This window comes from Mesoplodon densirostris, chromosome 14, assembly GCF_025265405.1.
Source record: "Mesoplodon densirostris isolate mMesDen1 chromosome 14, mMesDen1 primary haplotype, whole genome shotgun sequence".
Taxonomy (NCBI): domain Eukaryota; kingdom Metazoa; phylum Chordata; class Mammalia; order Artiodactyla; family Ziphiidae; genus Mesoplodon; species Mesoplodon densirostris.
The window spans coordinates 75,476,776-75,490,888 of NC_082674.1; positions in this window are offsets into that span (position 1 = coordinate 75,476,776).

A 14,113-nucleotide genomic window follows, 5' to 3' on the forward strand; every position below is an offset into this window, starting at 1 on the left:
GATTCTTAACCACTGGACCACCAGGGAAATCCCAAATTTGCATTTTAATAAGTGTCTTAGGGCCTCCCTGGTGGCACAGTGGTTGAGAGTCCGCCTGCCGATGCAGGGGACGCGGGTTCGTGCCCCGATCCCGGAGGATCCCACATGCCGCGGAGCGGCTGGGCCCGCGAGCCATGGCCGCGGGGCCTGTGTGTCCGGAGCCTGTGCTCCGCAACGGGAGAGGCCACAGCAGTGAGAGGCCCGCGTACAGCAAAAAAAAAAAAAAAAAAAAAAAAAATAAGTGTCTTAGGTGAGCTTTGGGGATCTCTGGCATCTGGTACCCTCCCTCAATTTCCAGAGGAGGGATCTGAGTCTTGGAGAGAGGAAGAGAATTTTCCAGGGCCACACAGCTCATGGTGGAGGGCTGGGAAGGACCAAAATGTCTTCAAAAAGGGCCCATTCTGTTTCACTGACCCTGGCCTAACAGCAGGTGGCAGAGCTGGTTCTGAGCAGTACTTGCTACTGCTTCTCTAGACTGGCCTCATTCTGGGAGTGCTTGTTGTCTCATGGGCTGGGAAGCTGGATACCAGGGGGCAGACACAAAAGTCTTCTACCTCCTATGGAGCCCACTCTAGACACAGGAGGCCCTAAAACAATTTTCTGGTACAAGAGTGTCTCTGACATGCAGCGATTCCACATGGCACTTTCTAAAATGTAAACTTTTAATTCAAATATAGTGTACATGCAGAATAGTGCACAAATAGAAAGTGTACAGTAATGATGGATTTTCCCAACACACGAACATTACCACACTGTCCCCCTCCTACTTCAGAGTAATTTCTTTCATGACTTCCACCACTTATAGATTGGTTTTGCCTGTTTTTAAATTTTATAATGATGGAATCATGTACCTTTTTGTGTGTCTGGCTTTTTTCAACATTATGTGAGGTTCATCCATATTGCATATATCAATAGATCATTCTTAATGTTGTATAGTATTTCATTGTATGAATATATCACCATATGATAGTTCCTAGTTTGGGATTATTATAAATAATGCAACTATGTTCATTCCTTTTGATAAATACATGTACTCATTTCTTTTGGTGAAATGGAATTGCTGGGTCATAGGGTATACTTATGTCCAGCTTTAGAAGGTACCACAAAACCAATTTTTGAACAGATTGTAGCACACAGCACTTTTTAAAGGAAAATTTTCGATGGCAAGGACTCTGTCTCCATGAGGGTAAGAACTGGGCTGGAATTCGTCCTCTCTCTGAGGAGGAAGCTACTGTGCAAGCCATCAGCAGGCAGTAGGACAGGTTCTTTTCCTGTTTAGGTTCCAAGAACTGCATATGTGCTTGAGTGAATCAACACAACTTTCTTTCAAATCTTATGCCACTCTGGATGATCAGATGTGTCTTCTTTCAAAGAGTTTATTAATAGAGCTATCAGTTAACACCTTTGCAAGAAGAGATGGCATACTCAAAGAGCACATCAGTATTAATGAAGAGACCATTTAGTCAGGGTAAGAGAAAAAACAAGGAATGGTGAAGCACCCAGGGACTCAGCAGTGGGAAACTGTTACCACCCATTGACCCAAAGGAGCACTGTTACTGTAGCCCCGTAGAAGGGCCACCTGACTTTGACTGGAAGAGGAATACAAGAGGGAGTGAGGTAGGTGTGTTACTGAGTCCAAGCTCTACTGCTTGTCACACAACAGGCCAATAAATCGAGAGATGAGGTGTTGGGACAAGGAATAGTGACTTTATTTGGAAAGCCAGCAGACCAAGAAGGTGGCGGACTGGTGTCCCAAAGAATCATCTTAACCGAGTTAGAAGTCAAGCTTCTTTTTATTTTTAAATCACATTGAGTATGTATGTATGTATGTATTTATTTATTTATTTATGGCTGTTTTGGGTCTTCGTTGTTGCGGGCAGGCTTCCTCTAGTTGCAGAGAGTGGGGGCTACTCTTCGTTGTGGTGCGTGGGTTCCTCATTGCAGTGGCTTCTCGTTGCAGAGCATGGGCTCCAGGTGCACAGGCTTCAGTAGTTGTGGCTCGTGGGCTCTAGAGCGCAGGCTCAGTAGTTGTGGTGCACAGGCTTAGTTGGTCCACGGCATGTGGGATCTTCCCAGACCAGGGCTCGAACCCGTGTCGCCTGCATTGGCAGGTGAATTCTTAACCACTGTACCCCCAGGGAAGTCCCTCAAGCTTCTTTTATGCTAAATGGGGAACAGGTGTGGCTGGTTGTTGCCCTGGGAGTGTTGTGATAATCCTTTGTTCTTACAGCTGTCCACCGAAGTCTGGTCACAATGTTCCTGTAAACCTCCAATAAGACAAATGTTATTCTCTATTCTGCAACTTTTTATCTCTATATGAATGGAAAGTGTCATACCTTTAAAGGTCAAGCCTCGGAGACAGCCTTGAGAAAGGGGTATGATGTATATTTCAGGCTTTAGGCAACAGTCTATTATTATTTGAGACAAAGATGTAGAGCCAGCATGACTAGTACAGGCAACAGAGCACAAAGGTTAGAGCTAAAGGAATAGATCCAATGTGGAGTCAGGTTTGTTCTCTGTTACAGGTGAGCATTAGGAACAAATACTCCAGTCTCCTCTCCTGCCTCTCGTCTCCTGCTGGTGCTTCCCATGGGCTAAACCCAGGTGGAAGCTAGAAGGCAAAGCAGAAGTCCATATAGGTCAGCATCCTAGAATAGTGTCCTAGGACACAAAGCAGGGCAGAGAGGGAGAGGGATGAATCTGGACAGGCAAGCAAACAGAATAAGCAACACTATATATATATGTATATATATTTTAAAGGATCCCCAGGGGGATCCCCTTCTTTTTTGTAATAAATTTGTTTATTTAATTTATTTATTTTTGTCTGTGTTGAGTCTTCGTTTGCTGCATGCAGGCTTTATCTAGTTGCAGCGAGGGCTACTCTTAGTTGCAGTGTGCAGGCTTCTTATTGTGGTGGCTTCTCTTGTTGTGGAGCACGGGCTCTAGGCGCGCGGGCTTCAGTAGTAGTGGAACGTGGTCTCAGTAGTTGTGGCGCACGGGCTTAGTTGCTCCGCAGCATGTGGGATCTTCCAGAACCAGGGCTCAAACCCGTGTTCCCTGCATTGGCAGGTGGATTCTTAACCACTGTGCCACCAGGGAAGCCCTATAGATATATTTTTAACTATAAAAGGCATATATATTTGGCATAGAAATTTTGCCAGAAGTACAGAAAAGTGTAAAAAAGAAAAGAATGCTTATAATCTCACAGCCAGTTGTGCCAGTTGCATCATTCATTCATATGTTGATGTGCTTGTTTCCAGTCCTTTTCTGTAATTTTTTTTTTTTTTTTTTTTCTGTACGTGGGCCTCTCACTGTTGTGGCCTCTCCTGTTGCGGAGCACAGGCTCTGGACGCGCAGGCTCAACGTCCATGTCTCACGGGCCCAGCCGCTCCGCGGCATGTGGGATCTTCCTGGACCAGGGCACGAACCCGTGTCCCCTGCATCAGCAGGCAGACTCTCAACCACTGCGCCACCAGGGAAGCCCATACAGGTAGCTTTTTATTTGTAATGAGCTGGCATTAGAATTTCTCTTGGGGAGAGAACTTGTGGTTTAGGGAAAGATTAAGAAACTGAAACAGGTGGTGTGTCTCTGACTACCTGAGTATTAGCAGAAGCTCAAGCAAACAAAGAGTGAGGAATTAATTTATATTCACTTGTGCTTCTGAGGGAGGTGGGACTAGGGAAGAGTCTTAATGGTCGGGTGGCCAAAGGATGTTTTAAGAATGGTATAGCAAAACTGATGGCTGTTCTCCCATTTTCCATACTAATAAAATTCCAGTTTTGTTGAAGAATTGGGGGAAATCATTTTCTCAGGGAAAGGATTCAGCCCTTACTGAGAGGTGGGCATGTATCCCAGTCCTGGCTAGCAAGTTATAAGAGGAATGGGCCAGGGGCTACTAGAAAGGGTTTTCCCTCTCATAAAAAGGGAGAGGTATTTGAGAAGTTCTCTGCCCTCCATTGACCTCTGTTTCCTTCCCTCAAAGGACATAGCTCTAGGAGCTGCTGCAGTCATCTTACAACCAGGAGAAAAAGGCCAAGACAGCATTGAGTTATTGTTAGGAGATGCACAAGATCAGGATTCTGGCCCCCAACTCAGCTCTGCCTCTGCATCATTTGTTTGTTTTTTGTTTCTTCTTTTTTTTAAATTTAATGTTTATTTATTTATTTTTGGATGAGTTGGGTCTTAGTTGCAGCACGCGGGCTCTCTACTTGTGGCACGCGGGCTCAGTAGTTGAAGCATGCGGGCTAAGTTACCCCACAGCATGTGGGATCTTAGTTCCCAGACCAGGGATCGAACCGACATCCCCTGCATTGGAAGGCGGATTCTTAACCACTGGACCACCAGGGAATTACCTGCCTCTGCATCATTTGTTGATGCTGAGTCCTGCTTGCATCTAGGCCTTGATTTGTCCCCCTTAGTAGGGAGAATAATAGCAAACACTTAGCACTTAAATTCAGGCTTTTTTCCAGGCAGTTATTTTTTCTTACTGTGGTAAAACACACAGAAAATTTACTGTCCTAACAAATTTTAACTGTACAGTTCAGTGGTATTAAATACATTCCCTTGTTGCACAGCCATCGCCACCATTTACACCCATGACTGTTTTCATCTTGTAAAACTGAAACTCTGTAACTATTAAACAGTAACTCCCCATTCTTCCCTCCCCTTAGCCTCTGGCAACCACCAGGACACTTTCTGTCCTTATGATTTTGACTACTCTAGGAAGTACCTCTTATAAGTAGAATCATACGGTATTTGTCTTTTTTGTGACTGGCTTATTTCACTTAGCATAATGTCCTTAAGTTCTTCCATGTTGTAGCATATTGAAGAATTTCCTTCCTTTTTCGTTTTGGCTGCGTTGGGTCTTCATTGCTGCTCGTGGGTTTTCTCTCCAGTTGTGGCAAGTGGAGGCTACGCTTCGTTGAGATGGGCAGGCTTCTCATTGTGGTGGCTTCTCCTGTTGCGGAGCACGGGCTCTAGGCACGCGGGCTTCAGTAGCTGCAGCACGCGGGCTCAGTAGTTGCAGCATGTGGGCCCTAGAGTGCGTGGGCTTAAGTAGTTGTGGTGCGTGGGCTCAGTAGTTATGGCGCACGGGCTTAGTTGCTCGTGGGATCTTCCCAGACCAGGAATCGAACCCATGTCCCCTGCACTGGCAGGTGGATTTTTAATCACTGCATCACCAGGGAAGTCCCTTCCTTTTTAAGGCTGAATAATATCTCATTGTATGTATATACCACATTTTGCTTATCCACTCATCAGTTAAGGAACACCTGGGTTGCTTCCACATTTTAGCTGTTTAATAATGCTTCTGTGAACAAGGGTATACAAATATTTCTTCAAGACCCTGCTTTCAGTTCTTTTGGGTAAATACTCAAAAGTGGAATTGCTGAATCATATGGTAGTTCTATTTTTAAATTTTTGAAGAACCACCATATTGTTTTCCCCAGTGGCTATGCCATTTTACACTCCCACAAGCAGTGCATAAGCTTTGCAATTTCTCCACATCCTCTCTAACCAACACTTGCTGTTTTCTGTGGTTTTTTTGTTTGTTTGCTTTTTAATAGTAGCCATCCTAATGGGTGTAAGCTGGTATTTCATTGTAGTTTTGCTTTGCATTTCCCTAATGATAGTTGAGCATCCTCTCCTGTGCTTATTGTCCATTTATGTATTTTATTTGGAGAAATGTCTATTCAAGTTCTTTGCCTATTTTTGTTTTTTTTTTCTGTTGAGTTTTGGAAGTTGTCTATATATTCTGGATATTAATCCCTTATCAGATGCATGATTTGAAAATATTTTCTCCCATTCTGTGGGTTGCCTTTTTACTCTGTGGTTAATGTCTTTTGATGTAAAATTTTTAGTTTTTTTAATTTTCATGAAGTCCAATTTGTCTATTTTTTTGCTTTTATTACTTATACCTTTGGTATAATAACCAAGAAATCATTGCTGAATCCAGTGTTGTGGAGCTTTTGTCCTGTGTTTTCTCCAAGAGTTTTATTGTTTTAGTTCTTACATTTAGGTGTTGATCCATTTTGAATTTAACTTTTCTATATGGTGTTAGGTACGGTCTAACTTCTTTTATGTGTGGATATTCAGTTTTCCCAGCACATTTTGTTGAAAAGATTATCTTTTCCCTATTGAATAGTCTTGGCACCTTTGTCAAAATTCATTTGACCATATATGTGAGGGTTTACCGCTGGGCTGTTTATTATATTCCATAGGTCTATATGTCTGCCTTTATGCCAGTCCCACACTGTGTTGATTGTTGTAGCTTTGTAGTAAGTTTTGAAATGAGGACTGTGAGCCCTCCAGTTTTGTTCTTTTTCAAGATTGTTTTGGCTATTGGGGTCCCTTGAGATTCTATGTGAATTTTAGGATGTGTTTTACTATTTCTGCAAAAATCATCATTGGGATTTTAATAAGGATTGCACTGAATCTGTAGATTGCTTTGGGTAATATTGACATTTTAACAATACATCTTCCAATCCCTGAACATGGGATGTGTTTCCATTTACTTAGGTCTTCTTTAATTTCTTTCAGCAGTGTTTTGTTATTTTCATTGTGTAAGTCTTCACCTCCTTGTATTTTGAAAAAGTGGGAAGGATTGGCATTAGTTCTCCTTTAAATGTTTGGTAGAATTCACCAGTGAAGCCATCACGTTTTCGATTTTTCTTTGTTGGGAGATTTTTGTTTACTGATTCAATCTCCTTACTAGTTACAGATCTATTCAGATTTTCTATTTCTTCGTGATTTAGTCTTGGTATTGGTTTTGTGTTTCTAGGTATTTCCCCATTTCATCCAGATTATCTAATATTTTGGTGTGAAGTTGTTTATAACACTCTCTTATAAGTCTTTTTATTTCTGTAATGCCCCCACTTTCATTTCTGATTTTTAGTAATTTGAGTCTTCTCTCTTTTTTTCTTGGTCTAGCTAGAGATTTGTCATTTTTTAAATCTTTTTGAAGAACCACCTTTTTTTTTTTTTTTTGCGGTACATGGGCCTCTCACTCTTGTGGCCTCTCCCGTTGCGGAGCACAGGCTCCGGACGCACAGACTCAGCGGCCATGGCTCACGGGCCTAACCGCTCCGTGGCATGTGGGATCTTCCCAGACCAGGGCTTGAACCCGTGTCCCCTGCATTGGCAGGCGGACTCTCAACCACTGTGCCACCAGGGAAGCCCAAGTACCACCTTTTGGTTTTATTGATTTTCTTTTGTTTTTCTATTATCTGTTTTGTATATCTCTGCTCTAATCTTTATCATTTCCTTCTGCTAACTTTGGGTTTAATTCTTCTTTTTCTAGTTCCTTAAGTTGTTGATTTAAGATCTTGAGGGGGTTTTTGTTTTTTGTGTGTGGGGAGGTTAAATTGAAGTGTAGTTGATTTACAGTATTTGTTAGTTCAGGTGTACAGCAAAGTGATTCATTTATATATATTTTTTCAGATTATTTTCCATTATAGGTTATTATGAAATATTGAATATAGTCCCCTGTGCTATACAATAAATCCTTTTTGCTTATCTATTTTATATATATTGTGTGTCTGTTAATCCCATGCTCCTAATTAAGATTTTGTCTTTTTTAATGCATTTATAACTATAGATTTCCCTCTTAACACTGCCTTTGCTGTGTCCCATAGATTTTGTTATATCATGTTTTCATTTTCTTGGGGTTTTTTTCAAAGTTTTATTTATTTTTCCTTTTTTATTGAGATATAATTGACATATAACATTGTATTAGTTCTAGGTGTACAACGTATGATTTGATATATGTATATATCATGAAATGATTACCGTGATATGTAGTTAATATCATCACCACACACAGTTACAAATTTTTTTCCTTGTGATGAGAACTTTTAAGATTTACTCTCTTAGTAATTTCCAAATGTACAGTACAGTATTGTTAAGTATAGTCACCATGCTGTAAATTATATCCCCAGGATATAATTATAACTGGAAGACTGAAAATTGTACCTTTTGACCAACTTCACCCATTTTGCCCACCCCCTATCTCTTACCTCTGGCAACCACTAATCTGTTCTCTGTGTCTTTGAGTTTGGGGTTTTTTTAGATTCCACATATAAATGAGATCATATGGTATTTGTCTTTCTCTGTTTGATTTACTTCACTTAGCAAAATGCCTTCAAGGTCCATTCATGTCACAAAGGGCAGGGTTTCATTCTTTTTTATGGCTGAATAATATTCCACTGTGTATATACACCACATTTGCTTTATCATCATTTGTCACTGTACACTTAGGTTGTTTCCATGTCTTAGCTATTGCAAATAGTGCTGCAGTGAATAGGGGGGTACATATATCTAGATGGTGATTTTGTTTCCTTTGGATAAACACCCAGGAGTGTAATTGCTGGATCATAGGGTAGTTTGTTTTGTTTTGTTTTCTTTTGGTGTGTTATATGGCTTTCAGGATCTTAGTGCCCCCTGCAGGGTAAGTGCAGAGTCCTAACCACTGGACCACCAGGGAATTCCTGTGGTAGTTCTGTTTTTAAGTGTTTCCATTTTCATTCATCTCTAAGTATTTTCTAGTTTACCTTGTGATTTCTTTTTTGGTCCATTGTTGTTTAAACGTATATTATTTAATTTCTACCATTTATGAATTTTCCAGTTTTAATTTTCTTATTGATTTCTAACTTCATCCCATTGTGGTAAGAGAAGATACTTTTAATGATATCTATCTTTTGCTATCTATTGAGACTTACTTTATGGCCTAACATATGGTATATCCTAGAAAATGTCCCACGTGCACTTGAGAAAAATGTGTATGCTGTTGTTGGGTGAAGTGTTCTATATATGTCTGTTAGATCTAGTTGGTTTATTGTGTTAAGTCCTCTATTTCCTTACTTTTGTCCGATTGTTCTATCTATTATTGTGAGTAGGGTATTGAAGTCTCTATTACTATAGAAATATTTGTTCCTTCAATTCTGTCAGTTTTTGCTTCTTCTTCTTTTTTTTTTTTCTGATGAAGCCTCTCTTCCTGGCTTGAAGATGACTGTCTTCTTGCTGCATCTTCACATGGTCTTTCCTCTGTTCAGAGAGAGAGAGACAGAGAGGGAGGGAGAGATCTGGTGTCTCTTCTTCTTCTAAAGACACCAGTCATATTGAATTAGAGCCCCATCCTCATGACCTCACTTAACTTTAATTACCTCCTTAAAGGCCCTATCTCCAAATACAGTCACATTGGGGGTTAAGGCTTTAATATTTGAGTGGGGAGTGGGGGACACAGTTCAGTCCATAACAGATCTCAATGGCCAGATCTGGGTCATGGCTCCCACCTGCCAGGAGACTGGAGAAGTGGGGAACAGAATTGTTATGATTGGCTTACATCCCATGCACACATCTGACTTGTGCTTTCCAAGGCCTGGTTCTATTCTAGTCCTTCATGTTTATGAGCCACCATCTGCTTTCCATCCTTTTCTTAAATTACCCAGCTGGTTCCTATTGCTTATCTTCAAGGAATACTACTAAATACTCATTTAAAAAATAGTAATGACATGTGAGATATATATATATTTCCATTTTGCTGCATCGGGAGCTGGGAGCAGCACGTGCCACATGGATGGGGTTGAGTAGCAACTTCAAGAAGCAGTTATGGCTTGTGTCTTTGTTGTGTCTCCCTTCTGTCCTTCCTGAAATTTTAATAAAATCTTGTTTCTCTCCCTGCCTAGTTTCAACTGTGTGTGTGTGTGTGTGTTTAAGGGGGAAGGGGATGGGGCTTGGCCCATATTTCTGAAGCAGTAGTCAAGAGTTGGTTCTATCCTTTCTCCAAAGCCAGGTGGGGAGTTGGCCCAGGTCACTCCTCTCCAGGGCCACCAGCATTCTGGGCTGATGGGGTGAGGAACAGTTCTCCAGAAATAACCTGGGGATGGCTCCTGCACACGTAAGAGCCCTCTGGGAACCACTCAGAGGCGGCTGGGGAACAGGGTCCTGATGTTGACTACTAGGCACAAGTACCATAATAATTATTTGGGTGGGCCTAAGACACCTGTCCTATGGAGGTAGGTAGGATTGGGGATTGGTGGTGAACGGGAAACACTGACTGCCCTCAGGGAGCCTATGGTCTGGGGGGAAGGTACAGACTTGTAATAGGTCCTGCACCAGCAGGATGGGAGAAGTACTGGATGCCATGAAAGCACATGGGATGGGTACCTGAGCCAGTAAGTCTTCCTCAGAAGGCTTCTGAGCGAGGCTGGAAGGAACAGTGGGAGCCGTGAAGAGAATGTTTTTCAGGTCAATGTTTTCTGTGCTTCCAGATCTGAGGGAGGGCCAGGCATGCAGGGGAGCTGAGGTGGTGCCTCAGGGCTCAGCCCAGACAGAGGTTGCCTTGGGGGGTGGGGATGCCATGGGGGTAGGGAGTCAGGAGACTGGGAGGAAGCAGGGCCAATAAAGAGCCTTCCACACTAAGACATCTGGGGTTTAACTTGAGGGCAGTGGAGTGCATGGGCCAGGTTTATGCAGGGCAGTGAGCTGATCAAAGTTGGAATGATTCTTTTAATTTATCATCTCCTGACTTCCCCAGTACCCAAGGCCATCTCAAATGCACCACAGTTACTCCACAAGGGACGCTAGAATTGTTCCACTCTACTCTTGGAGTTGATCCTAGATATAATCTCTCTCCACACAGCCCACGTGGAAAGACTTTTTTTTTTTTTGCACGGTTGGGGCCAGCCTACCTGAATCTCTCCCAAGAAGCTGCCTCCCTGATTACTACCCAGGCATTCAACTCAGTAGCTCATGGGCAGGTGATGTCCAACCCAAGCTTCTAGGATTTGGCTTCCCAGCCCAAACACTGCTCCTCCACAACCATTGCTTATGTGGGAGGGAAACCAGACAGCTCTGCACAGGACCTGCGGCTGAGACGTGGCAGTGAGGTCAGGGACCTAAGTTTAAGTTAGACAGCCCATCATCAGGTGGTCACCAGCTAGTCATCATGCATACATATGGCAACCCTGTGGCAGGTGAGCATCCTCTCTCCTGGGCCCTTGGCAGACATTACTAATCAGTTATATCACTTTCACACTGAGTCAGCCCAGAGCCGCAGACAAACCACCATCAATCAGAGCTGGTACCTGGGATGGAGCAGATTTGCCATTCTTGTCCCAGACCAGACAGGATCCAAAGGTCAGGGTGACTCTGAGTCAGAAGCCAGGCTGGAGAGCAGCGGTCAGTACACCAGGAATTTCAAAGGCCCTGAGGTAAGGAGCTGAGCAGGGGGTGGTCAGGCTGGCCAAGCAGAAGTGCAGGGAAGGAGTTGATTCACATTCATCCATAACTTTAGTTTACAAAGCACTGTCACTAAATGCCCATGACTCATATTACAGGTGAGGAAATGGAGGCCCAGTGAACCCTATTCGTCTGGTGTCACCAGCGTGGCAGCTACTGTTTTGGTCTACCTGGCAGACACGCTTCCTGTGAGGTAACACAGGTAAGCACAGGACCTGAGATCAGACTCTCTCTCCTGAAAAACCTGTCCTTACCCTGAGACCCCCGGGGGAGAAGGCAGCAGAGCTGAGCCAGATGGCAGTGGTGTGCTGGGAAATGCTGGAGCACCGGCTTGGGGAGGATGCGAATCCTCTCACTTTGTGGCCTCGTTCAGGCTCCCAGCGTGATGTCGTTGAATGCAGGGTTGGGAAGAGAGGGGCCAGCGGGAGCCAGCTCAGGGCACTGCCCCAGAGAGGGGCGCAGGTTCAGTGTCCGCACAGCCTGGTTGGTCAGCTCTCCCTGCAGTCCTGTGAGCCGCGCAAGCTCTTTTCTGCCTGGGTGGGAGCTCATTCCTGTTGTTTGCAAGCAAAGGGCCTGAGCATCCTTCCTGAACCGTGGGGGAGTGGGTCTCAGGGCTGGGGATCTGCCTTCCACCTCCTTGATCTTTCCTCCCCACCCCCTGCTCCCTCAAGGGAGGGGTGGCCAGGCCAGGAAGGTGGTAGGAATGCCGAACACCCAGTCGGTCATGGAAGGGGTGGAGGCGGGGAGGCAGCCCCTCCCTGCCTGGGAGCCCCTTCCTGCTCTCCCTCCAGCGGCCCCTTCCCTCCTGGGCAGCCTCACAAACACACCTGGGCGATGGCTCCACTTGACATGGCCCAGAGTGGAGCAAAGGCTTTTGATACCTGAGGAGCTGGGCAGGGGGGTACCTGTGCCCTTGTCCCATCCACCCATCACCGCCTGCCCCTGCAGCCTGGAAACCAGGGGACACTGCACAGGTGACTGCAATGACCCAATTCTGCTGCCCTCCTGTCTGGAAGCCCTGTTGAGTTTTCCAGCAGGACATTCTTGGAGTTACTTGCTTAGGAAGCAGGCCTGGCTGATCTTAGGACAACAGAGCGAAAGCCACATCTGAGCGGCTTCAGGGCTCCAGCTTGAATGTGGAAACGCCTGTGTCCTCGGGAGACTGGGTGGCCAACCCAGGCTGGGTCCCTCGGGCTTGGCGACAAGCAGGGCTGTAGTGGATGGGCAGGTATACCCTGACCAAAGGACAGCAGCCACCACTGAGCTTCAGGCAGTGACCTCCATGTGTCCGGAAATTCTGATTTTTAAAGAGAAGCCCAATACCCAAATTTTTATGTGAAATCTCTTGATTTTTAAATGCTGGCAACTAGTTACAAAAACAGTTTTTACAATTACATGGGTCCAACTAAACATATCTTCAGGCCACCATCTGCAGCCTCTGGTCTTGAGCCTAAATGGAAATCTCTCACTTCCCTGTGGGGTCTTCCCAGCCAGCCCTTCTAGTACCTCCCTCCCACTGCCAGCCCATGGCTGTGCCCACCCTGAGCCCACTCCCCTGCAGCCCCTCCTACGCTACCCTACCCACAGTGGCCTGAGCCACCCCCTGCTTCCAGAGCCCCTCCCTGCTTCCAGAGCCCCTGGCTCCCCGCTTTGAAAGTCACACCAGAATAGGACACCCACCCTGTGTCCTTGCTGCAGTCGCCCACAGACCCTCGTGTCCTCCCCAGTCCTTGCAGACAGCAGTCCTCGCCCCAAACCGCTGCTGTCCTACTTGCGCTGATTTTTTGTTTAATTTTTTTTAATTATTATTTTTTTTTTTTTGGCGGGGAGGCTTGCGGGATCTTAGTTCTGCACAGCCTGCAGTGACAGCTGGTTTCAAGGCTCCCGCATCTCAACTTCTCTGCTCCCGACCTCCTCTCCTCCAGTGATTTCTCTCCCACCCTCACACCGCTCAGTCCCACGAACTCACCCAATAACCAAAGTGATTTCAGCCGCCCCCTTGTGTTCCCAGCTCACCTCCTCTGGTGCCCATGGTCCTCTGAGCCCACAGGGACCTGTGTCCTGGGTCCCCCACTCCCTGCCGTCCTCACCTCCCCTGCCACTGCTCCCCGGGCTCACACTGCTCCAGCCTTGTAGCATTCCAGATCCTCAGACACGTGTCTGCTCCTGCCCTGGGGGCCTTGATCCTCCCCGTCCCTGCTGCTCTGCCCCCAGAAGCTCCCAGAAGCCTCTGTCTCCTCCTCCAGCCATTGCTCAGATGCCACTTTCTACCTCTCTGGCCACTGTGTTTAAAATGCCACACCCTGGAATGGACAGTGGTGATGGTCGCCCACCATTGAGTGGTACTCAGTGCCACTGAATTGTACACTTAAAAATGGTTAAAATGGTAAAGGTTATGCTAAGTTACGTTTGCCATAACAGAACTGCACAGCCCACTCCCAGCCCTATTTTTCTCCCCAACACTTCTCCTGACACTCTGTATTTTATTCACTTTTTAACTGACTGCCTCCCCCATAGGGCGTCAGCTCCACGAGGGCAGAAACTTGAAGGTTCTGTCCACTGGGGTGTCCATCCAACACCTAAAACAGACCCACTGGAAATAGACTGTGTTTGTCAAACGGCCTCTACTTAGACTGTCCCTGGGAAAAGGGCTGGGACTGTGGGGACATGCCTTTCAGAGTCGCCTCCGCTCACCACCGCCGACAGCTCAAACACCACGGATGGTTTGGAAGGAGTCCTAAAAACACCCTGAAACATGGTTTATGCCTCAAAGGCAGGTGCTGGCCTGTGGGTCCCCAGGGCAGAGTCAGGGACTGTTGGGACAGGGCAGGTGACGCC